We start from the raw sequence: 27699 nt of genomic DNA, 5'->3' as shown, positions 1-27699 counted from the left end.
ATCCCTTCCCCGGGGGCTTAGATCCACTGGCTCCCCCCCCCCCCGCCCCCGACTGTGAGTCAGTGATTTCTACCCGGCCGCTGCCCCAGGGGACAGCCCCGCTGCACACTCACTGCTCACGCAACCAGACAGGGTAGCCTCGCAGCGCGCGCGCGCGCGCTCCCTCGGGCTCAGCGGCCGTGCACCAGCGCTCGGGCGCGCTCCGCCGCTGCCGGGGGTGCGCGCCCTTTATGACAGGTGGCCGCGCGCCGCGCGCTCCCGGGGAAAGCAAGGTGGTGGTGCGAGGGGGGGGAGGGGGAGAGAGAGTCGGTCCAGCGGCGGAGGAAACAATGGCAGCGGCGACAGCAGCGCTGTAGGCACCTTCTGAATGGGAAAAAGCAACCTGGGTGGGGGCGGAGGAGGAGGAGAGGAAGAAACAGCCGCGGCGGAGGAGGAGGAGGCGGAGGGGAGGAGGGAGCTGCCCGCCCCCCCCGCAGCAAAGCAGGGGGCCGCCGGCAAGCGCCGGGTGACTGCGAGCGGGAGCGGGCCGGGGGGGCTCGGCGGCCGGGGTCCCCGAATGGCTGCGGGGCCAGGGGGGCTGCCGTGAGCCGCGCCGGGCGCTAAGAGGCGCGGGGAAGCGCTGGCTCCATCACCCCCCGGAGGAGGGAGGCAGGCGCGTCCACCTGCGCGCACGGGAGAGCCGGGCTCATGGAGCGGCGGTGACTGCAGCAGCCGCCGCCGCAATCCCCAGCCTTGCCTGCTGGAGGCAGGGGGGGGGTGGCCCCCAGCCCGCCCCACGCTCCCCGGCCCCCCTGGCGGGCCCGGTGCCAAGGTAAGTGCCTGCACCCCGCAGCCGGGCGGGCTGCGCGTGCTGGAGTTTCTCTTGGGGGGGCGGCGGGGGTGCCCATCCAGCGCTCTCCGGGAGCCCCCCACTCAGCCCCGGCCAGCCTGGAAAGGCCTTTTCCTCTGTGGGGAGACGCAGCGCAGGCACACGCAGCCCCGAGCCGGCGGCTTGCACGGCTCCGATAGGGTGTGTGTGTGTGTGTGGTGATGATGATTAGAAATTGCATGTTTGAGAAAAGGTCTGTCTTGTTGCCGTCTCTTGCCAGGAGGGAAACATAAATTGTGTCAATCAAATTCCTCCAACCTTCCCTGTGTCTCTGGTGAGCAGTGGGAAAGCGGAGAAGGTTTCAAGGCGACTTGGGGGGTGGCGGGGCACGAGTTAAGTTTAACCCTCCCCATTCCAATCAATCCAGGGTGAATTTTCCAGAGAGGGAGATATTTAGTTTCCATGCTTTTGCTCCTGACTTATGTCTCTTTTCTTAAAATATTGAAAGTGGAATTTAGGGCAAAGGCTTCCAATAATTAATTAGTTGCTTTAATACGTGTTCTGAGGGGACAGAAAAGGGAGACTTGGATCAAATTGTAAGAGGCTCGTGGGGTCACCGAAAGTGTGTGAATATCACAAATGAATAGATTTTCTGCTGTGGAATCTACTAGTTTAGGAATTAAAATAGACGTGTGTTCTTGTCAGCCCAAAATTTGCCCTCTGAATTTTTGAATACTTCTAGAAGTTTTTGTTTTAAAAACTACACTACAGTCTACTGGTTGTAAGACTTTCTGTCTTTGGGCAACTGTTATTATTTGTTTAGTACATTTCCTGTTTGTGTTCACAGAGAACTGTTTGACAAATATATTTGCTATTGGGTATTCTAGTATTTAATTTGTCTCTGAATCTCTGGTAAACTAAATTTTGGTAAAAATATGGTATTAAAGCACTTTGAAAAAGATTGGATGTAAGCTACTTTATTTTCATGCATTTCAACACTGATGAGATTTCTGGTGGGAACTAAAATATTCCACAGTGAGAGGAAAAAGGTTCTACAAATCAGTATCATCTGAACTACTGTAGGCCATTTGTATTTTCTGTGTGTCTTCCTTACACTACTTACACACTGGGTAACATATGACCAGGTTTTTATTTACAGCTATGATATTTTGAATGGTGGAAGAATTTACATTGAAACCTTATTTTTAGCAAGGAACAAAAAAGCACTGAAGTAACTGTCATTTCACATATTAAACTAGAAAACTGGCTAATCAAATAAAACTGGCTCATTGTCTGAAACTCTATCCCAGTGAAAAATGCGGCTGTGAATATAATTAACCATCTGTCTAGTGAGCAATTGAAAATTGGGCTCATATATTTTTATTTCAGTGTCTTCAATTCTGAACTGCTTGTGCATTTGTGCAAGAGTGATAACAGTAATGTATTTTGCTTACTAAGTGTACTATATGACGTGTCTGTTTTAATATCTGATTTTAAAAAAAATTAAACCCCGATGTTCAAAATTAATTGTGCAATTTGAAAATGGCATGTTTACAATATAGTAACCCAAACCAGTTCTAATGGATTAGTGACTAAAGCAAAGGCTATACATTTTGTCTCTAAAATGTCATCCAATATTTTACCCCCTGCTGAAAATATGTAATGTACACATTCACTAGGTGAAAGGATTGTGTGTGTGTGTGTGTGTGTGTATTGGGGGGACGAAGAGGAGAGACGTGAATGCGTGAGGGGGCAATCTTAAAAAAAAAAAATTCTTTGGCCTTGGAATCTGTTCTGAGCCTTCCCCCATCTCTACTTGGTGGTCTGTTCATCCTTTTTGCCCCTTCCTGGCCTCTCTGGTCAGCTTGCTTGCAATCTATTCACATCCATCAACATCCTGGTATTCAGATTTGTGTTCGCTGTGTTTTTAGGTACCTGCTGTTATCAGTGGAACAGTATGGTAATGCAGTAACCACTGTGCCAACAGCAAAATATCTCTGCTAGAAAGTGTGTGTGTGTGTGTGTGTGTGCACCCGCATGTGCACACACACACAATTTTTTTGTTTGTTTGTTTAGGTATAGTGGGGGGGAAATGACAGCACTCAAGCAGGGAGGATGCAATTAAGTTACTTCAGCTGATACCTAATACAAGAATACATTTGTTAAAATATGTGAACTGTGCACAAGACAACAATCTTCAGTGAACCACTTTTTAAACAAATATTTGACAAAAGAACAGACCTGTTAAATGGATAACAATTATGTAAGCACATGGTGGGGCTTAATGTATGTCAAGTCTGTTAAATAAATCAACCTGTTCAATGAATAAATCTGCTATGCACCAATGCTTTATTTTTTAAAAAAGGCAATAAACCTAGTTGTGCATTTAAGATCTTTCCTGCTGTTTATATGAATCTTATGCCCAAATCCCTGATAAGAGAGAGGTCTTGAAGGTGCATATATGTGTATTTCAAAGTAGGGGGAGGAGAGATCAGCAAGTAATAAGATAGATATTAAAAATACACAAAGATGTGCTTAAGGATTCCCAGTGATATAATTCTCACTGATCCATGTCTTGATTGAGTATTAGCTTTGCAGTGGCAATGGCCCATACACAGCTACATTGATTTTGGTTTCTCTGTTCATGATGGCAGTTTCTGTGAATAATTATTTTCCCCAAAGTGCTAACTAAGGAAGAATGGCAGACCCTAGTTGGTCTACACAGCAGTACAATATCTTACAAATTGTGTATCCGGCTGAAAATAAAGAGTGCCAGTTCAAGTGTTTCTACACACAACAGAAATGTAAAAGGAAGACAAAAAAGGGGAACAGACCAACTAGCTTCGCCATTCATGTTTCCCCCGCCAACCTAAGAAGCTTTCAGCTCTGTACCTTACCAAGTTGCTTATAACAGTGACTTGCTAACCTTCCTAATTGTTCTGGACTGGGAGGTGTCTTTTCAGTGAAAAAGATCTTGACGGATAGACATGAACTTTTCAAGCTGGTGCAAAACAGGTAGTAGTAAGTATATATGTGAAATGTAAGGCAGACGGTACTTTTATGGAATACTCCCTTCCTGAGATGATGACTCCTGATGGATATTTGTGCGTGTGTATGTAATCTTTCTGTTTTTATCCATCCAAAATATGTCTGGAAAGGAAATAGAAGAGTGAGTGTGTGTTGCACGCATGCAGAGCCGAGGATGAAGCACACAAGAACGGGGACAAAGAATTCTCAGTTCAGGGGATCAGCCTATGGCATGACTTTCCAGACGAGATTAGACAGATCCAGAATCCAACCATTTTTAGGAAATGCTGAAAAACTTTCTACTCTGAGAAAGCCTTTCCTCCTCTGTGAGAATGAAATTCACACCATCACCCCCACCAGTCGCCCCCTACAATCAAACACAAAAACCCAATCTAGAAAAGAATAACCCATCTCTTACCTCCCCACCCATCAAAAAGAACAACCAACCAAACTGAAACAGACAAATGAACCAACCAAAAATCTATCCCAAGTGGAATCCCCACACTCCGAAAAGGGAAAAGAGCCAGGGATCCCACAAAGTCAGCTAATATCTTGCTATTCCCAATCTGTTTTATGTGGAGTGTACTCAGATACTTCAGGGATGAGCTGAAGTTTAAAACCCCAAGATAGGTAGGTAGTCTGTGTGGAAAAATAAAATAAAATTTCCACTGCTGCTCAGTAATGACAATTTTCAGGGAATAACAACAGAATATATTAAGAATCCCGAGTAAAGGATTAATAACTCTGAAATAGTTTACTTATTACAAGGTTTTATACACTCAACTGGAGGAAGAGTGTATATTTAGTCTGTTGTAGATCTGGAGTAGTTTATCCCAGTTTGGAATTGGTTTTACAATCAGTATCCATGCATATAGTCAGATGCTAGAGATTCTTGATTTTGTGGAACCATCCAATAGTGAATAAATGAGCCATACTGCATAAAACCAAGTGAACCATGTTTCACTGATATCGTGTCAGACCTCCCACTGCCACCATTCTTGCTATTATCTCATCATATACTAAGATTGCAAGCTGTTTGGGGTAGGAGCTTGTCTTATTTATTATATGTACTGTGTGCCTTACACAACAGTAAGCCTTCATCTTATGGCTGCTAGACGCTGCTGCAATACAATATTAAATAATGTGTTGTGTTGTCCTGTAGCGAGTGGCTAAGCTTAACAAGTTTAAGGTAATTAATTAGTTCTGGTTTCCAGATGTCATACATGGATTTTACATAAGATATCCATAAACTTAGGGCAGGCTGTTTTGCTATCAGTGTAAATGTGTTGAAAACCTCAATTTCACACCCAGTGACTTTACTAGCTTTGCTGATACCTAACAAACACAGAGTTGGCGTGAAAGTTATTGAAGTATCCATCATTTCTATAAAACAGTTTTGAACCTTCACCCATAAATTATACATAATGGGGTATTCCCACAAACAACAAAATAGTTGCTTTTGGTGAGTAACATTTTGGACAGTTAGATAGTAGTGCTAGCTATATTTTGTTAGCAATTCCAGGGGAATAATACAGTCTGGGTAAGACTGCATTTGTGTGACTCTGTTGCAAATTGATGTCTCCTGAGTGACAGATAGCAAGGGCTAGGCCAGTCAGTCTCTAATATTTCTGTAGCAATGTCTTCATTCAGCACATATATCAAAGGATATCTTTCATCTAGTGTATTTCTCAGATCATGTTAAAATTTTTAATTTAATCTTTAGGTCTGCTTGCATATTGAAGGTGTTTCTGTATGTCTTTTACATCAGATGATTATAGAGATCTGGATGGTTGTAAAATTGCTTAACTCTAGGTAAATGAAAAATTGTTCTGTTTCTATATTGTAATTTTGCTGCAGCTATATAGAAATATAACCAGTTGCCATACCATGCCTGTGGTCCATCTGTCCAGTCCATTGTCCTGTCACTGAGACTGTCTAGAACCAGCTTCCTCATCGGAAGGTGCAAGAAACCATGCAGTAGACATTTATAGGGTAACCTGCCCTCAGAGAAAGTTTCCTTCTAACCCTAAATAGTTAGAAGTTGGCTGATGCCCTAAAGCATGGGGGTTTATACCTTAAGCTCTTGTTTTGTTACTGAAGTCATCAAATCTTGATTTAAAGACTTAAGTTACAGAAAATCCAACATTTACTCTAGTTCAAAGCAGCAAGTAACCCACACCCCACACTGCAGAGGAAAGCAAAAAATTCCCCTGTTCTTTGTTAATCTGACCTGAGGGAAAATTCCCTCCTGACTCTAAAGATGATCCTGAGCATGTGGGTGAGATCTATCAGTGAGACTACCTCGGAAAGAATTCTCTGGAGTAACTCAGCCCTCTCCATCTAGTGGCCCAACTCTGACTGTTGAAGATACTTGCTAATAGCAGTTGCGTTTGGGCCATACGCCATTGTAGGCAACCCCATTGTACCATCTCCTCCACAAACTTATGAAGCTCAGTCTTGAAACAAATTATGTTTTTTGTCCCCACTGCTCCCCTTGGAAGGCTGTTCCAGAACTTCACTCCTCTGATGGTTAGAAACCTTCGCCTAATTTCAAGCCTAAACTTGTTGCCAGCCAGTTTATATCCATCTGTTCTTGTGCCAAAATGGGCCCTAAATTAAACAACTCCTCTCCCTCCCTGTTGTTTATCCCTCTGATGTATTTATAGAGGGCAATCGTATCTCCCCACAGCCTTTGTTTTGTTCGCCTCAACAAGCCACGCTCTGTAAGTTTCCTCTCATAAGGCAGGTTTTCCATTCCTCTGATTGTCCTAGTAGCCCTTCTCTATACCTGTTCCAGTTTGAATTAATCTTTTTTAAACATGGGAGACCAGAACTCCACACAGTATTCCAGATGAGGTCTCACCAGTGCCTTGTACAGTGGTAATAACACTTTATTATCTCTAAGTGAAGTTTGAATTCAGATGTGAACTTCCTCAGACGGTGGAAGAGTTTGGTTTCCAGTTTGGCTCATTATACAGTGGCCTGACTTGCAAAGCTTAGTGCATAGATGGATCTGGACTTCCCTAAGATTGGCAGAATGGTGAGGTTATGTATCAGGTGTTCTGGTTCAGCCCTATCTATAATTACAAACATTGTTACCCTTTCTATATAGAACATTTTCATGTTTCTTCATCCCATGTGGGATTTTCCTTACTGTTTAATTTTATGAAAGTGGTCTTTACTGTTGTGGGTTTTTTTTTTATGGTTAAGCTTTGAAATTATTCTATAGTTCCTAATGCAGGAGTGCAGGAGGGGAGCAACGGGGTTTTTGGAAATATGATTAGGATTTGGAGACATTTCCAGTCTTTCTCTCCTTTATAGGGTTGCTCGTTTGGGTTGGATGTATTCCTGGAGGCTTCATCATATGACATCATCTTTAATTAAAGATTTATCTTTAATTCCTGGAGACTCCAGGACAATCCTGGAGGTTTGGCAACCCTACTCCTTTAGAAGTTCTATACATACATGGGTTTTAGCATCATGATGCAATTATTTCTGGAGTGCTGTAAGTGTACAGAGAGATGGTCTGCACTTCTCATGCGAGAGCTGCAATTGTGAGGACATGCAGACATTTAGAGAGAGATTTTTCAATAGAATTTGGCTCACATTGTGCAACCCTGTAAATGACTAGTTTTTCAAAGGTATCCAGTAGCCAGCAGCTTCAATGCGGAACACTGGGAGCTGCTGAATGTTGAGTTCTTTTGAAAATCTGTATATTTATTTGCCTTAGTGAGACCTGAGCTCTTTTGGAAATGTGGTCCGTAAAATCCCCAGTATTATAGAAATCTCTTGTTTGTTATGCTGTACAGTGTTTCAAAGCTGCATTTGGAGCCACAAACTTGGAAAAGGCCAAATTCTTTCCCACCCTTCAAAGTTTTCTCCCAGAGGCACTTAGACATGAAAGTCACAGTGCAAAACGGCCAAGAGTAGAGACTAGAAAGTCCACAGATTTTGTCTCCTGTACAACGTACAAGTGACTAACTGGAGTCTGTGATGGGGAACAAGAGCTGAGGCTTTATGAAAAGCCTATTTATTAGTATTAATTATTTTTTTATTAGTTACAGCATCAGTAGTTGATTGGCAGTAGAAGAACCCAAAGTAAAAAATATAAAATCGTCAGAAGTTTTTTCAAAGCTTCCATTTTTCATAAGAAGCTTGTGAGACTTCAAATCTAAAGCCTCCAAAGCTTTTTTTTTTTCCTTCAGAAGTGCTATTGAAGCTGTTTTTTTATGTTTTGATTTTTAGCATTTTAACTGAAACTACTAGTTTTCCACATCAAGACTGGTTCTTTCCCATCTGCTGCAATAGCCAGGTCTTCTGGTCTGGTCAGTCAGATTCCTTCCGAATCTCTATTTTAGCTGCCATTTCCCCCTGTGACTGATCTAGATTTCACACTGTAGTTGGTGCTTAAAACAAGCAGAAACACATGTAGCCTTGGGGGTGGAGGGACTTTTCGAGTCAGGATGATATCTGACCTTCATAGTTGTTGAATAACTACAACAAATTCTTTAACTGCTTCACTGAAACAAGGGTGTATGTTTGGGGAATTAGCAAAGATGAAAGGAATGAAGTGTCAGTATGGTTTAGTTGGTAGCATGGTTTTCTACAGGTCACAAGGTCATGGCTTAAAGTCCCAAATCCAGATTTATGGCTTATGCTGACATTTTGGTGCAATACTGATGGCTGACTGGTGCTGTCCTGCAGATGAGATATTAAACAGAAGTCCCTCTTGGCTGTCTCTGATAGCTGAGCAAGTACAAATTAAGGATTTGATTTTTAAGAAGAGTCTCAGATTTGTTAATGCAAATAATAGAGTAGAATCATAGAATATCAGGGTTGAAAGGGACCTCAGGAGGTCATCTAGTCCAACCCCCTCCTCAAAGCAGGACCAATCCCCAACTAAATCATCCCAGCCAGGGCTCTGTCAAGCCTGACCTTGAAAACCTCTAAGGAAGGAGATTCCACCTCCTCCCTAGGTAACCCATTTCAGTGCTTCACCACCCTCCTAGTGAGAAAGTTTTTCCTAACATCCAATCTAAACCTCCCCCACTGCATTGAGTGAGACCATTACTCCTTGTTCTGTCATCTGCTACAACTGAGAACAGTCTAGATCCATCCTCTTTGGAACCCCCCTTCCTGTAGTTGAAAGCAGCTATCAAATCCCCCCTCATTCTTCTCTTCTCCAGACTAAACAATCGCAGTTCCCTCAGGCTCTCCTCATAAGTCATGTGTTCCAGTCCCCTAATCATTTTTGTTGCCCTCCGCTGGACGTTTTCCAATTTTTCCACATCCTTCTTGTAGTGTGGGGCCCAAAACTGGACACAGTACTCCAGATGAGGCCTCACCAATGTCGAATAGTGGGGACTGATCATGTCCCTCGATCTGCTGGCAGTGCCCCTACTTATGCAGCCCAAAATGCCGTTAGCCTTCTTAGCAACAAGGGCATACTGTTGACTCATATCCAGCTTCTCATCCACTGTAACCCCTAGGTCCTTTTCTGCAGAACTGCTGCCTAGCCATTTGGTCCCTGGTCTGTAGTAGTGTATGGGATTCTTCCGTCCTAGGTGCAGGACTCTGCACTTGTCCTTGTTGAATCTCATCATATTTCTTTTGGCCCAATCCTCTAATTTGTCTAGGTGCCTCTGTATCCTATCCCTACCCTCCAGTGTATCTACCACTTCTCCCCGTTTAGTGTCATCTGCAAACTTGCTGAGGGTGCAGTCCACACCATCCTCCAGATCATTAATGAAGTTACAGTATTGAACAAAACCAGCCCCAGGACCGACCCTAGGGGCACTCCGCTTGATACCAGCTGCCAACTAGACATGGAGCCATTGATCACTACCCGTTGAGCCCGACGATCTAGCCAGCTTTCTATCCACCTTATAGGCCATTCACCCAGGCCATACTTCTTTAACTTGCTGGCAAGAATACTGTGAGAGGCCGAATTAAAAGCTTGCTAAAGTCCAGAGATATCACATCCTTTGCTTTCCCCTCATCCACAGAGCCAGTTATCTTGTCATAGAAGGCAGTTAGGTTAGTCAGGCATGACTTGCCCTTGGTGACTCCATGCTGACTGTTCCTGATCACTTTCGTCTCCTCCAAGTGCTTCAGAATTGATTCCTTGAGGACCTGCTTCATGATTTTTCCAGGGACTGAGGTGGAATTTTTTGACAAATAATTTGATAGCATAGTCACAGCTAGCTAGATAATTAAACCGGAATATTGAGTGGACAGATATCTATAGTTGGTATTTAAGGTGCCTTTAGTAATTTAGAGATGGCAGTGCCAGAATTTTCTGAATCCAAAAGATGCGGTGACACTTAACTTTTTTGTTTTTGTTTTTAAACATGAAGGGGTATTTCTGGTGTCCTGATGACTAATCCCTCTGTTTACATATATTTTAAAATATTTGTTGTTGACCACAAAGTTTTTGTTGCATTTCTATATGGAGCAATGTGCAGTGACTTCATAGTGTCTAGCTGGATACTTCTACTTTAAAATGGCCCCGTATAACATAAAGTTCTTTTGTCTTTTTAAAAGAAATCCATTGTGTAGTAGTGTGTTGTACATTTTTGCAATATAATTAGATAATTGACACTGCTGATGTGGGCAAAAATATCGCAGACTCTGTGGTGATACAACAAAATAGTTAATGTATAATATTGAAACATGTGACTATTAATAACCTAAAACATCTAAAGGTTAAAGGAAGTAAAGGAGAAAGAGCCCAACCAGTCATGACAAAATGCATTAAAACTCATCAGCTGCAACTGCTGTATAAATCAGTGAGTTTTTAATTGCAACAAAATCTTAGTCTTCTTCATCCATAAAATGGAGTTAAAAGAGTTTCTTTGATCAGCTGCTCTGTAGAAAAAATAACTTTGCCTATCCCAGTAATCTTTACCTACCTAATTGTCCTATTCATCTGGTCAGGTCATTTGACTGAGATCTAGTAATAAGATTTCAATAAGATGATTCTTCTTTATTGTGCCTCTATCTCTCTTTATATTAATCCTTTGCCTAATTTTTTTTATATTTGAACCCTGGCCTTTTCCGATTTTGTTTATTATAAACACTAGCTTTATTGAGTTTCAATGAATTTCTAGATAATCCATTGTATTGCAGAAAATATCTGTTTTGAAAAGATCAGTAAAAGGGTAAGTTTTTTAGATCAAATAGATCAATTCATCTCAGCTCCATGATGTCTAACATAGCAGCGAGTTCCATGGTCCGAGTCTGCAATGAATTTAGAGATTGTATTTTATACTATGTCACATTAATATACGTTTTCTACTTGTGCTTTATAGATGGATAAGAAAATAGTGCTGAATAGCCACTAGAATGTGATGTGAGATTTGCTCTTTAGGAGCTCTGGCAGGTAGATTGCTATTAGTAGTGATGAAGAGTTACAAATAGCATTAGCTTGTGATTGACATATTGACCATTACATGGTGACTGGTTTGTGGAATTATTGACTTCTGATTAATGTATTAAGCAAACTCTGTGGTATCCCAATCTTCCTTGCACTAACGACTGGCAGATGTTTTATTACTGTTAACCAAAAAGACCCACATAGTCTTTTCAGGATGTTGAGGGGTGCTACTGTAGTAAGTTTTTCAGCTCCTCCTCTGCAGTTACAGATAGCTCAGAATTTCACAGGCTAGTCCAGGACAGATTTAGGAAGGCCATGATTTAAACCTTCAACCATAGCAATCAGTTTAGATTTTGGAGGTTATCACTGCCACAAAAAGTCTAGAGATTTTGAACAAAACTTCTGTGATCAGCTTTTTATCTTCATAGGCACCCAAGACCAACCCTGACCTTTTGCCAACCATTTTCTGAAACTATAGGAAGAGGAGAGACACAAGAATGGGGTGGAGAAAGCTACTGAAAAGGAATAGGTGGAGAGGTTTCAAGGAGGTAGCAGGTCAGAAATGTCAATGTTGGTGACAGGGCAGGAGAGGGAAATACTGCATAAGTTATGCTTCAGAACTGACTGTACAATACAGTACTGAACGTCTTTATCTGTGCACTGATCGATAAGCTTGTGCATGGGGGAACGCACACATCATATTTCAAATGCTTACTGATTGTGCAATTCTTAAATTTTATATGAAACCTTTGGGTTGCTTTTCCCCATTTCAACCTGTAATAAACCACAAAATTAATTTTGCTGCTGGCGGTGTGCCACACGTGAGTTCTGGTGCCAATAGTCTAGTCCATGACATTCAAACGAAAGGAGATATTACAGGGTGTGCAGTAAGTTCAATTGCGTTAGGCTTGTGCACGTGCTGAATGCAACCGGTAAAGTCACACTTAGATCTCAAATACAAGTAAATAAAAAGTCGAGGTGGTAACTCTCAATTCTTAAGTAACCCATTAGTCTCTTAAGTACTGCTATACATCTGTAACTTCATTAGTATCTTGAAAGACCCTTTTGCCATGTTTAGGGGCAGAATGGCATCCTGGGCTATTAGCTCTTAAATTTTGAGCATTAAAGACTGGAGAGGTCATATAGCTAAAACACTGTGTACTGCTTAAAACATTTGGAGGGTACTGGAAACAGAGGAATACTCTTCTTTGGATCCAAGGATAGTTGTGTTGGCTATCCCTCTAGAAGATAACTCTGCTACCACTCACCCACAAAAATTTCACCATATTTTTTTTTCTTGCACAATTCTATGCATCACATGATAATGGGCTGACAATATATGAATAGAGCTGGTAAATATTACAGTGTCAGCCCAATGAAGAGCTGTTTTGTAGTCTGTAAAATAAAGGGAGCTTAAAAAACAAAAACAACTCCCCCATAACTTGGAATTCTTGACTATGTACACAGTAGTATGAAATCAACCATTTTTTTAATTTTATTTCCGGTGAGACAAATTCTATGAAAGCAAACTTCATAGCAGATTCTGAAATCATATTGAAAATTAAGTTACATTAGGATGAATAAATTACTGCCCATGTGCAGTAGTGAACTTTAAGCATGCACAGTTCTGTCATTAAAAACAAAGTACATAAATGTTTTCAAAGGACCTCTTATCTATTGTAGATATGATTTGAGAAATACAACTTTTAAAAATTTACCAAAACTCAGTGTGGGTTCAAAATTACATGCAGTTTTGAAATTGCCAGACGGAACAGATTTGAAAACAGAAAGCCCCTTCTTTTAGGTGTTCTCAATAGTATTAAAAGATTATAAGATTAAAAAAAATCTAAAATATGTGAAAATGGTAAATGTTTGTTTGTTTTTTAAAACTAAATACTTGGTATTTCCAGCTCAGCACCTTTCAGTGGAGGTTTTCAAATTATAAACACAAATTAAGTAAGCCTTACCACTACCCCAACCTAAATTTGTTAGTGAGAGAACTGAGTGACAGAAAAATTAAGTGATTTACTCAGAATCGCACAGTCATGAATTGGACCCAGAAGTCCCGATTTGCCCAGTCCTGGACTCTATTTGTTGGGTATACTGCCTATCCTAAATTGTTTGTGATAAATTGATGACAAAAATAAACCTTTATTCAGTAGACATCCTTTTGCACTCTTGATACACTACAGGTAATTAAAGGGATTTATTTAAAATACTTGCAAAGCAAAACAACCAATGACAAAAACAACAAAAGCCCTCCTTTGAGCTGGAATTATTTTTGCCTAGCTTCTACCTGGAGCAAACTGCCTTTGTTTAATTTGTTTTCCCCAGCCAAATTATTGCCCCTGAAAACAAGAAATGAAGCAATGTAAACTTTAATTTATAGCAGTACAAGCAGGCTGGAAAGAAGCACCTGCAGACTGTGCAGCTGCCAAGGGAGGGAATGGGTAGGCATTAGGTTCCCAATGGACTTTCTATTATATAACCAGGGTTTGGACTGGGTCAGGTTGTCAACTTTATGATCTTGTGTGTGGTACAGGGCACCCTACCTGACTGCTTGTATCATTGTGATAAAGGCAAGGCTTCTGTTTTGGTAGCTAGGTGAAGCTATAGTTTGAAAGTCTTTTACTCAGAGTCTTAAAAAGACTCTGAGTAAATACTTTTTCTATTGAAACCTTATGTCCTGCTCCCCAGTAAGTAGCAAACCACTGCACAGTATGGAGTGAATGGGGTGGAGCAAAAATTCCATCTCCTGGATAAAAAGAAATATCTGAAAAATATTTGTCTAAAATGGAAGATTCATGCTGATGTGAAGCTGTGTTTACTTTTTGAAAATTCAGTTTATTAAACTCAAGGCTGCAGAACTCCAGGGATCAGAGATGCTGTCTGAACACCATCTTACACACTGCACAAGCAACTTTCAAAATTACTTTTTTAATTAAAGTTGTATCAGTTTAAATGTGTGTTAAAGGAAAGTTCACAGTCTCTTTAACAGCTGAGACTGTGCTACAAATGTGGGGAAACCTTTCTCTCCTATCTAAATCTATCTAAAACGGTTCAGTGTTGTATGATGAAATAAATTTATATATGTGAAGACAGAGTGCCCACGTCTTGCCAGAGGTGTCTGATTATGGGCCAGACTCTGCTGGTCTTATCCTCATAAACAGTTCCACTGACTTCAGTGGGATTAGATGTATGAGCAAGGCAAGGTTTGGTGCAAGGTAGAGCAGAGGAACAATCTACTCAGAACTCATTTAAATGGCAGTTGCCTAACAGGGTTCTCCTGGGGAGCTATATGATGGGATTAGGTGTAAAATCTAATGTATGGGTACATGTGGAAGGGAGAGAAGATTGCTGAGCCAGTCAGGTACTGTAGGGAATACACGTGAATGGAATATATTAAGAAGGGGGGCGGGGGAGGCAACCCTGCTAGCTGAAAATTACATTTAACAATTACAGTTTTTTTAAACAATTAATTGAAGAGGATCTTAGCTTTTGGACATGGGAAGATTGTGATTGTAGTTGTTGGGTGATCTTATCCATTTTAATAACATTATTCCTCGGTGTATAATCAGTTGATTAGGGCTGGTAACACTTCTGACAAATCTATTTACTATCTGTGTTATATTTCAGTTTTCACTGTGTATAATACATATGTATTCTATGTACATAACCAGTTGTTGGCCAAATATAAGAGGTGGGCCAAATTCATTCCTGTGTGGCATCACTGACTTCAGTGGAGTTACGTTAAGGATGGATGTAACACAATAACTGTGGATTTGATTGACTGAAATCTTAGTTTGAGGTTCATGGCCAGGTTTTTGCTCCTTTTGTTTAAATGTTGTTTTATTATTCATTTAACCTTTATATTGCAGTAGTACCTAAAGACCACAGCTAGGTTGAACCCCATTGTGGTAGGCATATTATGAATGCCAGTCTCTGCCTCTAAGGTTTAAGCTGAACCCAGGCGAGATGGATGTTGTGCTGTGGGGCAGAGGAAAACATTTTGAAGCATTTTAAGCCATGGTGCAGTCTCCTTTGGTTGAAGGTACACAACCACAATTGGTCAATTCAGTCCATAGCTTGAGAGTGCTCCTGGATTCCTCTCTGATGCTAAGCGCTCATGTAGCAGCATCAAAAAATAATGCTTCCTACTATCTCCAATTGGCTGGGAGACTGCATCCCATCCTGCTGAACAATGACCTGGCTTCAGTTATGCATGCCCTTGTCACCTTTCTGGACTGCAGCAATGCGATATACCTGAACGAAGACATCAGCAGTTAAAAATCTCCATCTGGTACAGAATGCTGCAGTGCATCTCTTCAAGAACACAGTCTACTATGAGTACATCAGACCTGTTCTCTGCTCCCTACACTAGCTTACCATAGAACATTGAATCAAGTTCAAGGTCTCTATCCTTCAAGGCACTCAGTAGCCTTTGCCCAGGGAATCTAAAAGATCAACCGAAGCTCCATGATAAAGACTGTGGTCCTCTGGCATAGTGGAACTGTCTTCAATAAAGGTAAAGCTAGTCTGTGCACGAGACAGAGTTTTCTTGTGGGCGAGCCTAAAACTGTGGAATGAACCTCATCACCTTCTGTTCTAAGAGCAAAACACAGTTAGACAAACACCTGTCAGGGATGGTCTAGATAATACTTAGCCCTGCCGTGAATGCAGGGGACTGGACTAGATGTCTTCTCGAGGTCCCTTCCAGTTCTATGAGTCTATGATTCTATGATCTCTTTGACCTTGCCTTCTCTAATAAATACATAGCAATGTATTTATATATATAAAAAATCCAAGACAAAACATGCCATTGCACACATCTCTCCCCCTGGGGAGAGGATGAGAGAATAAACACGTGACAGATATTAGTCTCATTACTTAATGCACTACTGGAAGGCACTCAGATACTACAGCGAAGAGTGCACAACATAAGAACCCATATAGAACAGAAAAGAGCTTATAGTCCAAAAGACAGGACATAACAGGTAGATGAGGTGGACAAGCAGGCTGAGTGGGAGAGACAGATTAATGAATAAAGTAATAGGAAGTGCACAGTTCTTAGCTATCAGTGGCAGTGATCACAGCTCTCCATCTGCGTAGCTGTTATCAGATTGCAGTTTCCTGTATGCATTACAGAAGAGGTGAGTTTTGAGGTGGGCAAGAAGGTGGTGTCTTATGGATTCTCACTGGGAGCTTTTCCCACCTGTGAGTGGCGGCAAGTGAGAAAGCGGTAATCGTTTGCTGGAGAAGTAGGTGATCGGGGCTGGGGCAATTGGTGGAGCAAAGGCTGGAGTTGGCACTGAGATAGTATATTGGACAGGCGGGGTGGGGATAAACTGACGAGGGATGTGGGAGGAGGTATATATCTAATACTTAGAGGCATCACTCAGTGTTCTGAGCATAGGAGCCAGAAAACCCTGAATTCCAATCCTAGCCCTTTCATTGATGACTTTTGTGGCTTTAGGCAAGCATCATAACTGCTCTGCCCCAGTGACCCCATTTGTAAAATGAAATTACTAATACTTAAGTACCAATGTCTCACAGGTATTGTGAAGACTGGTTAAAGTTTGTAAAGTGCTTTGAAGATGAAAAGTACGCTAAGTGCCAAGTATTATAACTAATATATCAATTACCTTAAAATATATAGTTTTCAATTTCTCCTTCTGAAAAAAGTACTTCTTCTCATGCTAGTGTTGATTCCTCGCCTTTTCTTGTTACTTCTGTGTTGCATCCTTTGGCTCTTTCCATGTACAGTATGCAGTATGAATTTGTAATAAGTCTGTGCTCGAAAATCAAAACATTCAGTAATATGTCATTACTACAGAAGTCTGTGAACCACAATTGAAAGGTGAGTGGGATGTGAAAACCCCTGTGCTGCTGCTACTTCTGTAGTCACTTATTCCCTAACTGGGTGCTAGCCATGGCTCATTTATGCAGTGAGATTCACTTAAGTGACTATGTGATAGATATTACAGTAAGCCTATTTAAAGAACACATTTACATTGTGTGAAGCCTTACAGATCTTACAGTGATGGCAGAACTTTTTGGAAAAGTTGAGGAATGAGTGTGCTAAGAGGCATATAAATGTGATGGCCTTGTGGCTATGGCACAGGAGTGATTGCCAGAAGGTCTGCATTCTAACCCTGACTCTACCACAGACTTTTGGTGTGACTTTAGGCATATCTCTTAAAGGTCATCTTTTTCCAAAGTAATGTGAGATGTTGGGTGCCCTAATTTTTGTGAGCTCAACTAGACACACTTTGGATACGACTTTTATCTGTAGTCACAACACACAACTCCAGGTGAAGTCCAATGAGAGCTCCAAGTGCTCTACACCTCTGAAAACAAGACCCAAGGCATCTCAACATGGACATCTGAACACTGAGAAAATCAAAGGCTTCTTGAAAAATTTGGCCTGTAAAACTTTCTGACCTTCTATTTTCCTATTTGTAAAATGGAAATGTTTCCTCTCTCACAAGGGGTTGTCTGGCTTAATTCCAAAATGCTAATGAAGTACTTTAACCACAAACGCTCTCTTCCTGTTAAAGGTGCAGAGGTCTTTTTAATAACCACTCTTATTCAGGGCCAGTTTCATGTGAGAAAAATGGCACCTCTAGCAGTGGTCCCTGAAAATAATCTGGGGAGGAGCCAGTTCTCAGCCTAAGCTAAGAGAGAGGAGTGTCACCAACGACACTTTTTGTAGGATTCAGGCTGGGTGGTGGGTTCCCATTTAAGTACTGATCAAGCCTGATCCTACTCAGATTGTAAAGTTCTAAAGTGGGGAGGTGAGGGTAAAAATATAAGGATGGGGAAAACAAGAACAAAATTAGGAATGAGAGAGTAATTTATTCACCCTGAAGGGCCGAAAAAAGTATGATGTATCCCTTCCCCATCACTGAGTTTTTCTAACAAATATATATAAAGTATACTTTTTCATTTTCCTTGTGTGCTTGCTTCTCTGAAACCCCCTGCCCCGTGAACCTTTTTATCTACTTTTCTTTTTTTCTCCACTGTCAAAAGCTCCAGATGATTTGATAAAGGTTTTCTCTCTCCCTGGTATCTGAGTTCACATTAGAGAATTAGAGGAAACAAGACAAACTTTGGTTCTAATAGCTTTCTCTCTAATTCTACCACATAATAGTGAGTAGCAGTACTTATATAATAGTATCTTGAATGTTAATAGACTTAATAACCAAATCAAGGGGGGCTAGAGGTGGGGAAGAGATCTCAACTTACCTTAAAAAAGTTGCATCTAGATATTGAAGGTGAGAAACTCATCTTTGAAGAAGAGTCAGCTTTTGGAAATGTATCTTCTGCAATTGGTAAGAGAAAACAGAGGGGAGGCTATCCTAATCAGAATAAATCTCCCATTACAAGTAGGACTGGATTTGCCCTCTGTTACACCAATTTTACACTGGCTTAGTTAAAGTTATACTAGTGCAAGACTACAGTAATGCAGTGGTGAATCAGGCTTGTAATACTTTTTAAAAAATCAAATGAGGTCTGTATAAGATATATACTTGTCTTGGGAATTATAAATGGGCGAGAAACTACCTTTATATAAATCTGTACGCTCCCAATGAAAAAAATCAATCCATTAATGATTTCTAGTTAGATCTTGCTCCTCACGTCCATGGTATAGTATTTGTGATAGGGGACTTTAATTGGGTCCCAGAACTAAAGATAGACAGGGTGATTTAAAAAAAATAGTGCAGGGGAGAAAAATTACTGAAATATTTTTAGCAGATATATGCAGAGAGAGTCAGTATTCTTACTCCAGAATGGATCTGGTGCTTGTAGGCTGTAAAGATCTATATATGGTATATAGAATTGATATTAACAATAGTATTTGTCAGATTATGTCCCTCTGTATGGGCAGCTGTACAAACTGCAGGGGAGGAAAGATGAGGAAAGCACTGGAGATTGTAAAATAGTCACAAAAATTAACCTTGAATATAGAGAACTGAATGATATGGAAAATGCTACTGGAGGTTGCTTGATAAGGTCTAATGTCCTAAGGAAAAAAATGAAGCAAGGTACAAAGGCTGGAAGTCTTCATAAGTATACAGTGTGACAGGATCCCCGGGATGCATCCAGGGACCGTGGGACCACTGTGCCCCCTTATCTTTCCAGCCTGGGCTGTCTCTCACAATGCTTTGCTAGGGACAAGCAGCAAACCCCTCCAGGCACTGTTATCACTCAGCACGTGGCGCTCCACACCCAGCTAGACTGCATGAATGCTCCCAGAGCCACTCTTGAATCACACAGAGAAAGGCACCATGCACATACCCCCCGCTCCCAGCCTTGTACTCTAGGAATATACTGTCTTGCACTGCTCAAGACTCTTTTTTGAGCAGTGCAAGTTTATTAATTGGTCCCCACCTCATCAATAGAAAGTGGATATACTCCAGCCTTTGTAAACCTAGGTAGATTTACCGAACACTTGATGTAAACTCAGTGGTAAAGATAAACAGTAAAATAAGTTTATTGATTACAAAAGATAGATTTTAAGTGATTATAAGTGATAGGCAAAAGGTCAGTTAGTTACCAAAATAAAATATATGACCACGTAATCTAACCTCTCAACCCTATTAGACTGGGAAATATCTAGATTAAACAGTTTTTCTCACCCCACTGGATATTGCACTTTATACTACACAGGTTTCACCCTTGAAACCTGGGCCAGTCTCCTCTGTCAGAGTCTTTAGTCTTCTAAGTGTCCTTGTTGCTTGAAGCACAGGTGGGGGGAGGAGAAAAGGTGAAGCATGGGGCCCCTGTGTTCTGTTTTATGCCCTTAGTCCATGTGCTTGGAGAACACAAGTCCAGGCATGCCTGGGTGGGCATTACTGAGTCACCAGACAAGGTTGAGCAGTTCCCCTGGTGTGGCCTTGTGCAAGTGAGTCATTGCATTGTAGCTCCCTTGCTGGACAACGGCTGTTGATCGTTATTCGACACTCGCCCGGCATTGGTTATCCCCCTGGTTATTGTCTTTGGGGAGCTAGTATCTGGGCGCTTCCCAAACCCACAGCATATTTTAGTGACAACCATACAACAAAAATCTCATAACTTCTTTTGCATTGATGATATACATATTTAGATGGAACAGTGGGTTTCAGCAGATCATAACCTTTCCCATGATACCTAGCAAGGCACGCTTTATATGCAATATCACAATTATATATAGATGAGGAATATGGGGTTACAGGGTGCTTGCCCAAGGTATAGAGTGGCACATACAGAAAATCAGAATCAATACATAGCACATACAAATGAAAGGGGAGAAGTTACTATACTATGCCGGGATAGGGCAGAGTGACAAATAACGTTAGCTTATGTCAAAAGCAACAAAGCTGATAAAATACTGGCATAGGTCCTTGGGAAGGAGAGTTCATAAGAAAGCAAGTTACAGTATTGCCAAACCCAAGTATTTAAAAATCAGAGATTTTAAAAAATTAATGGTTGGTAGCGGTTAGGGCACTTACTTGGGATGTGGAGCTTCCAAATTCATGCGGTGGGAATCTCTCAGTCTCTCCTGTGGAACTTTCCATAAATAAGTACATATTCATTGGGCCAGAGAAACAGTTTGACTCTATAGCCCAGTGATTTGGGCACCACATCAGGCAGAGGAGGGACTTGGACTTGACTTTCCCATATCCCAGCTGAGCATTGTAACCATCAGGCTACTGGCTGTTCTAAAGCAGTTCTCTCTCTCAGTCTCTCCTGTTGGAGTTGTTCCACTGGGAATAAGAGAGGATGAGTCTATAGTCTAGTGCAGGGGTTCCCCAACTGTGGTATGTATACCCCTGTGGGTGCATAAGACATCTCTGGGGGGTATATGGGAGAAATGGTGGATTTTATTTATTATTTATTTTATTTATTGCATTTTCATAGTAGGCTACTCAGATGAAGCTTTAAAACTCTGTGGGAATTTGTTATATAAAATACATTAGTTAATTTACTTCAAGATGTACCAATGAGAATTCAGATTCACAGAGACACTGACGTACAGAGCCCTCACCGCTAATCACTGTACAGCGCGGGTTCAGTTGCTCAGCACCTGTCCAGTTTAACTGAGCTCAGAACTTAGGGGTTTTTTTGGTTGTATATGTTGCACTATAACTATACCTATATGTAACAGTGAAATATGGACAGATGGCTAAAGATAGGTAGTATTAAGAAGAACACATGAAATATCGGTGATGAGAAGGGTAGGGGTATGTAGGCAGCTGGCAGATCTGGAAGGGGTATACGGGCATTTGGTAGATCTGCAAGGAAGAAGGTATGCAATAAGAAACGTTTGGGAACCTCTGGTCTAGTGACATATCACCTGGAATGTGGAAACTGGGTTCCAGTCCCTGGTCTGAATGGGGTAGAGCAGAGACTTTAACCTGGGTCTCCCATATCCCAGGTGAGTGCCCTAACCATTGGGCTATTGGCTATTTTGGGATGGCTCTCTCTGTTTTTTTTGCAAAAAAAAAATTTTTTTTTAAGGTCTCATTTTTGTCCCAATGGAGAAAGTAACCAAATATCAAAACCTCAAAAATTTTCATGAAATGGAATTCCAGTTTATTGGCTGGCCTTGTGTTGGGATCATGGGCGGCCAGTGAACTGGCTGTTGGGAAGGCTAGCCCCTGGCCCAGCCCCTTCTGCCCCTTCTCTCACAGGAGCCCATAGCACCCTCCCACACCCAAGCCATGGGCCGTCTGCGTGCTCCCTGCCCCGGAGATCCAGGTGGCCGGGCAGCATGGCACCCCCAGCCCCTGAGCTCCAGGCGAGCCCCCAACCCCAGCCCTGGAGGATCGGGTGATGCAGTCCCAGGCCCCGAGTGCCGGGCAGGTGACGTGGCTCTGGCCCCAGCGCCAGGTGCCTCAAGTCCCTGTGACATGCAGTAGCCAGCCTGGGCTACAGAAGATTGGGAACTGGGAAAGAACTGCAGGAATGCTCCTAGGGCGGAGCATGGGTGGGGCTATGCCAGGCTGTTTGGGGAGGCACAGCCTCCCCCAGCCTATGATACTTGCCGTCTGTGGTTGGTATCTTTTTATTTGCCTTCTAGTTTCTTAGTCTTTAAGGTCCACTGGGTTCACATTTCTAAGGTTTTCTCCACAAATATGACAGCTAGAAATTTACTTTGGTGGGAGGAGGAGAAAAGCTGATATTTTCATGTTCCTCCAGGAGTTGCAGCGTTAATAAATACATTAAAAGTCAGGGGACTAGTGGTAAAATCGCAAGAGTTGGCAACACTGATAGTTGTCAGAAACTGAAAGAGATAAGGTAAGAAATCCTAGGTTAATAGATTTTTTTTTAAGGCTGAAAGGGACCATTATGATGATCTAATCTGATCTCCTGTGTAACATAGGACATAGAACTTCACCACTGATTCCTGCATCTGACCTAATAACTTTTGGTTGAATGTGAATATATGTTTTAGAAAGAGATCCAGTCTTGACCTCAAGCGATGGAGAATTTGCTACATCGCTTGGTAATCTGTTCCAGTGGTTAAATATCTTCAGTGTTTTTAAAAAGAAAAGTGTCTTATTTCTAGTTTGAACTTTTCTGTCTTCAACTTCCAGCTACTGGGTTTTGTTACGCCTTTGTTTGCTAGATTAAAGAGATTTCTGCTCTCAGAAATCTTTTTCCTGTATGGGTAATGGTAGACCATGATCAACTCCTCTCTTAGCCTTCTCTTCAATAAGCTAAATAAATTGAGTTTCTTTAGACTTTCAGAGTAAGGTATGTTTTCCAGATCATAAACCATTTTTGTAGCTTTTCTCTAAGATCCTAGATCTATTAAATCTGCCTTTCTGGATTTCCATGCCAATTTGTATATATCACAGGATGCAAATACAGAGCAGATATAGCAGAGTTTAAAGTAAAATTGCTGTTTTTAAAAAGATGATGAGGCAGTTTTGGTGCATTAGAGGTGCAGTATTGGAAGGAGACAACAAACGAGTTATCAACAATTTTAAACCCAAGACCAGATGTCTATACACCCAGATTCTTTAAAACTTTTATGCAAGAACTGAACATATGTCCATATTAAGTAGAGTCCTGCTGAAATCTAGAAAAGGATAGTCTCCTGGAAAGTATGCAGCAAGTTACCATCACAGTGATACACAGGGAACATATACCTCTGAATGATTGTGGATCCTACATACCCATTTATCTTCCAAATGTACAATAGATATTAACATTTATGCAAAAATTTGATAATTAGAATAGAGACTATAATCAAACAAGTGATATATGTCAGTCAGACTTCATATGCAAAGAGAACATTCTTCACATAATCTGTAACGTATATTGAATTGCATCCATTCAACAAAGTAAAATAAACTTGCCTTGTTGTTTGTTGATGCAGGGAAGGCCTTTGACTGGGTTGAGTGGCCATTTTTAACAGAATGTCTTGAACAATATACTTCTCACATTTAGAAAACAAGTGAATGCCTTTTACTTAATCCCAAGAGCAAATTGTCAGGTAAATGTTTTCTTCATTAAAGGGAAATCCTAGAAGGGGAATGAAACCAAAATGCTCATTACTATCTTTTAGTTCTTCTAAAAATAAAGCAACTAGTTGGAAATATTAGAGCTAATACAAACATTATTGAACCTAAAGTAGAAAACAGAATAATAAAGTGAATTATTCAATCTACTGTACCAATACTAGGGTTATTGTGATATGGGAATATGATTTATTTTATTTTATTGAAATATGCTTCGTTATGTGCTATTCTGATTTTTTTTTTTTTAAATTTCATCTCTGTTTGAGAAACATGGAGCTCTAATGCTAAAAGAAATTTAGAAGTCCACAATTAATATACAAGTTGAGTGCACCTGGAAACATGTATTACTAATCTCATTTGTATATAAAATATGGATATGACTTAAAAAAACACCAAAATCCATTCTTCTGACAGAGGATGGGGAGCTTCACGGCACACTGAAGACTTTTGTTGCAAGGATCTTTGCTGTATTTCATTATGACTTGCATTATTTTACAAAATACATAGTTCAACTTTTCTAAAATAATTCAGGCTATCCACTTGGGCAATTAGTTGTATAATTCCTAATGGCATACTAACTGCACATTCTGATGATTGGAATGCATAAGGCAGATGCGAAGAATTCAGTGGCAGACTTTGGTCTGAGGTGCTTTGGATTGCATGCAGGATCTCCTCAGGATAGGAAACACATATGCAAGTGATTAAATAAGTATAATTAAATGAGATAAAAGCTTTACTGTTCAGTCCTGGAACAGAGTGAATGTTTTATCATTTAAAAAATAAGCGCTCCTTGGTCCTATAATTTTTAAGGGTTTTCATCTATGATATCTGAATGTTTGGCTTTTGGTAAGTAAAATTTTGCTTATTGTGGGAGATGTTTTTAAAAACATTCAGGTAGTTAAAGTTCAGATTCCATTAAAACCCTCTAATTCTCACCAATGGACACTTTGTTACTCGGTGGACAAACATGATGATACAAGGATGCTGTGACACAAAATATACTAGGTCATTTTTGTTTTAGGCCTTGTCAGCATGCAAAAGATGCAATGGCTTAACTAAAATCAATCAGTTTTTAAATGGAATTAGTTAAACTGGTGCAAACCCTTGTGTGGATGCACTTAAATCTGTTTACACTTATCACCTTGATAAGGAATCTACTTAAGCGAAGTGTGTGTAGACTAGCCCTTACGTGGCGGTTGTACCACATGCTACCCAAGAATATATACTGCAGTATATTTAGTGGAAGCAGCAAAGGCTTAGTAAGGGCCTAATTTTGTAAGGTGCTGAGCACTCTCATTTCCTAGTCTGTTAGCAGCCTCCACTGTAGCACTCTGAGAAGTAGAGTGAGACTGGGTTGATTTATTTGGATGAAAATACGAGGTTTTGTAGATGAGCAAAGTGAGAATGAGGTCAAGTCTACTCAGCCCTGCCGTTCGGACTGCTGGGGTGTGAATTGCAGCACAAATAGCATTCTGCACTGTAACAACACCATTGGGATGCTGCTGGCACAAATGAAAAGGTACCTACTTCACGTTAACTTTGACACAACACCAGTAGCGTCCATGAGAGGTCCTTTCAGCGTGGTGTGATAGTGGGGGCTGCAGTTCACACCTGTGTAGTCCAAAATGTGGGGCCATGTAGACAAGCCTTTCATGAGGCTTGTCCATACTTTTATTTGGCTCAGAGCAGGTTTTGCTGTTCTCTACTGCAAATGTTTTAGGCCTGGTCTCCACACTGGTATAACTATTTGTTAGGGGTGTGATTTTTTTTTTTAATCTAAATAGTTACACTGGTACAAACCCTAGTGTGGACCCAGTTAAAGCAGTAAGTATTAAAAGTGCTTTACTCTGGTACAGTTTATTCCCCTTTCCATACAGGAATAAGCTATACTTGTATAATAACCATCAAAGCAGTATAACTGAATCTTTACTAGAGAGGTTGTACCGGTATACTTAAGGTGGTATAACTTTTGTATATAAAAAAACTCTTAGTGGTGTGACATCTGATATTACATGTTTCTCCTAAAATGATTATTTGTGACTTACATTAAAAATAACAACCTATTTAAGGATTAAGTGGATTGACCAGCATGTTTTCAGTGAGAACAGTAGAGGTCCTGAGTCTTTCTAGCTCAGATGTGTTCTCTTGAGGGAATCTCTGAATGGATCATAAATGTGTCTGAGAACAGGACTTTTACCAAATGAGACTAGAACCTAAGTTCATTTTACACTATCAATAATAGTCATTTTAATTAAGAGTTAGAGATGATTTGACAGGGTAGTCAGGCATCAGAATGGTTTAGTGCATAAGCTTTTTGTCTCTAGGCTGCCAATATTGCTCTTCAGTGGAAGTGAAGCTAGCAGTTTTGGGTGTCTGTATCAAAAGCTCACTACCTAATTTGGTAAAAGCAAGTACGGTCTGGTTATATGTTCCGTTACTGGAAGAGCAGGGATATCCAAGTTCAAGGACGGATGAGCACATTGGCACAGTATCATGACAGGGAAACTTGCCCATTGCTTGTCTGTAGTGTTTGTTGCTCTGGCATCGTGTGCCTAGTAGTCTCAGCACCTGCACTAAGAACAAAACAGCAGACAGGCAAAGGGCAAGCTTCCCTGTTGTGATCCTACGCCATTAAAGTCAATGGGAGTTTAGCCATTGCTTTACATTAGAGTAGGACCAAGCCATAAATTCACCGAAATGTACAAGAAATCAGAAAGTCAGCGTAATTCAAAAGTGATAATTTTACAGTTTTACATAGAGAAGGAGGAAGGAATCAAAAAGAAGGTCTGTTTAAAAACCTGATTGTAAACTGATAGTGAGCTATTTGGGGCATGAGCTTTTCTTCATCTCATCTGCAAGGAGCCTCACACGCATTTGGGTTTTGTATAACTAACAAAGAATAATCCATCTTTCAAACCAGCTATGAACAAATTCCATTTACTACCCTTCATAAAAAAATCCTTTTTTGTGACTTTTAGAATCATAAGAGAGAAACAGCAAATGTCTATGCAATTGCATGTAAGTGTTTAAAAGGTCTTGGTGCCTATTTTGCCTTGTTTTCAATTTTAGCTGAATTTGCTATAATAAAAGCAAAAGTTCTTATAGCACTTTTTCGATATTAACAAATCTCCACAAATGAGTATTTTATTCCTATATTACGGATGAGGGAAGCTGAGGTAGGGAAGTTAATGGCCTGATTTTTCAAAAGTGCTGAGCATACACATCTCCTACTGAGATCGGGCCATGTGTGGTCACAGAGAGAGTTAGTATGAGTCTGGAGAAAAGCTCAGGAATTCCTAGTTCCCAATCATGTGCTTAGACTAATCTCTCTACAGCCCGGTTAGAAACTGATCCATTACTGAGGATGGTGTTCAGCAGTTGTTCATTCCTGAACCAGAAATGAAAGTGGTATAGACCAGACAAAACCATCTCCATGCTGCTTGAGAAATCCTGAACCAGTGTTGGCTGAAAGGCTATTGCAAAAAAGGTTTGTCCAGTCTACACTAACACTTATAGCTGCATCTACTCTAGCAACTGTCTGAAAATTTTCCACCATTGCATTTATGTCCAGTTCAGCTTCACTGACTGTGATAATGATGCAGTGGCTATAGTAGAGTGGCTGTCAGCAACTTTGCCCCTGTGTCATCCAGTGATGTGGTCACTGTTGGCAAGGGTAAGGTTGTGTGTACTGGCAAGACTAGGGCACATCATCTCTGGTGGTAGCAACTTTAGAAGCTAGAGCATTGTCTGGAGCCAAGCGCTACACTGTCTTAAAATGCCTGAACCCACCTCAGGTCTGTCTATCCTACAGCCTGCACTGTTGCAACCTTTGTAGAGCAGGTAGAGAATTAGGGGTTCCACTTTTGCCAGTGTTGATGCAGCCTAGGGTCATTTCAGATTTGACTTGGGTCATTACATTCTGCCTCCCTAAATTTTCCTTTATAGTTTCAGTTGGATATGGAATTCTTCTTAATTTTCTG

At 40.9% G+C, this 27699-nt stretch overlaps 1 protein-coding gene across 2 annotated transcripts in view; it reads left to right on the top strand.

Moving 5' to 3' along the window:
- Positions 1 to 232: 232 nt before the first annotated feature.
- NEXMIF (neurite extension and migration factor) overlaps positions 233 to 27699 on the top strand; it is a 240304-nt gene continuing 212837 nt past the window's right edge. The window contains exon 1 of one of the 2 annotated variants that reach the window (XM_043523178.1): positions 233 to 352. The gene's annotated coding sequence lies outside the window, so the exon portion shown is untranslated. Of the gene's footprint in view, positions 353 to 509; positions 812 to 27699 lie in introns of those variants that run through there. The other variant, XM_037909167.2, reaches the window with a different exon arrangement.

The sequence above is a fragment of the Chelonia mydas genome, chromosome 9, assembly GCF_015237465.2.
Source record: "Chelonia mydas isolate rCheMyd1 chromosome 9, rCheMyd1.pri.v2, whole genome shotgun sequence".
In the NCBI taxonomy this organism is placed as follows: domain Eukaryota; kingdom Metazoa; phylum Chordata; order Testudines; family Cheloniidae; genus Chelonia; species Chelonia mydas.
The sequence above is the reverse complement of the archived record's forward strand: the minus strand, read 5'-3'. Positions and strand labels throughout refer to the sequence as shown.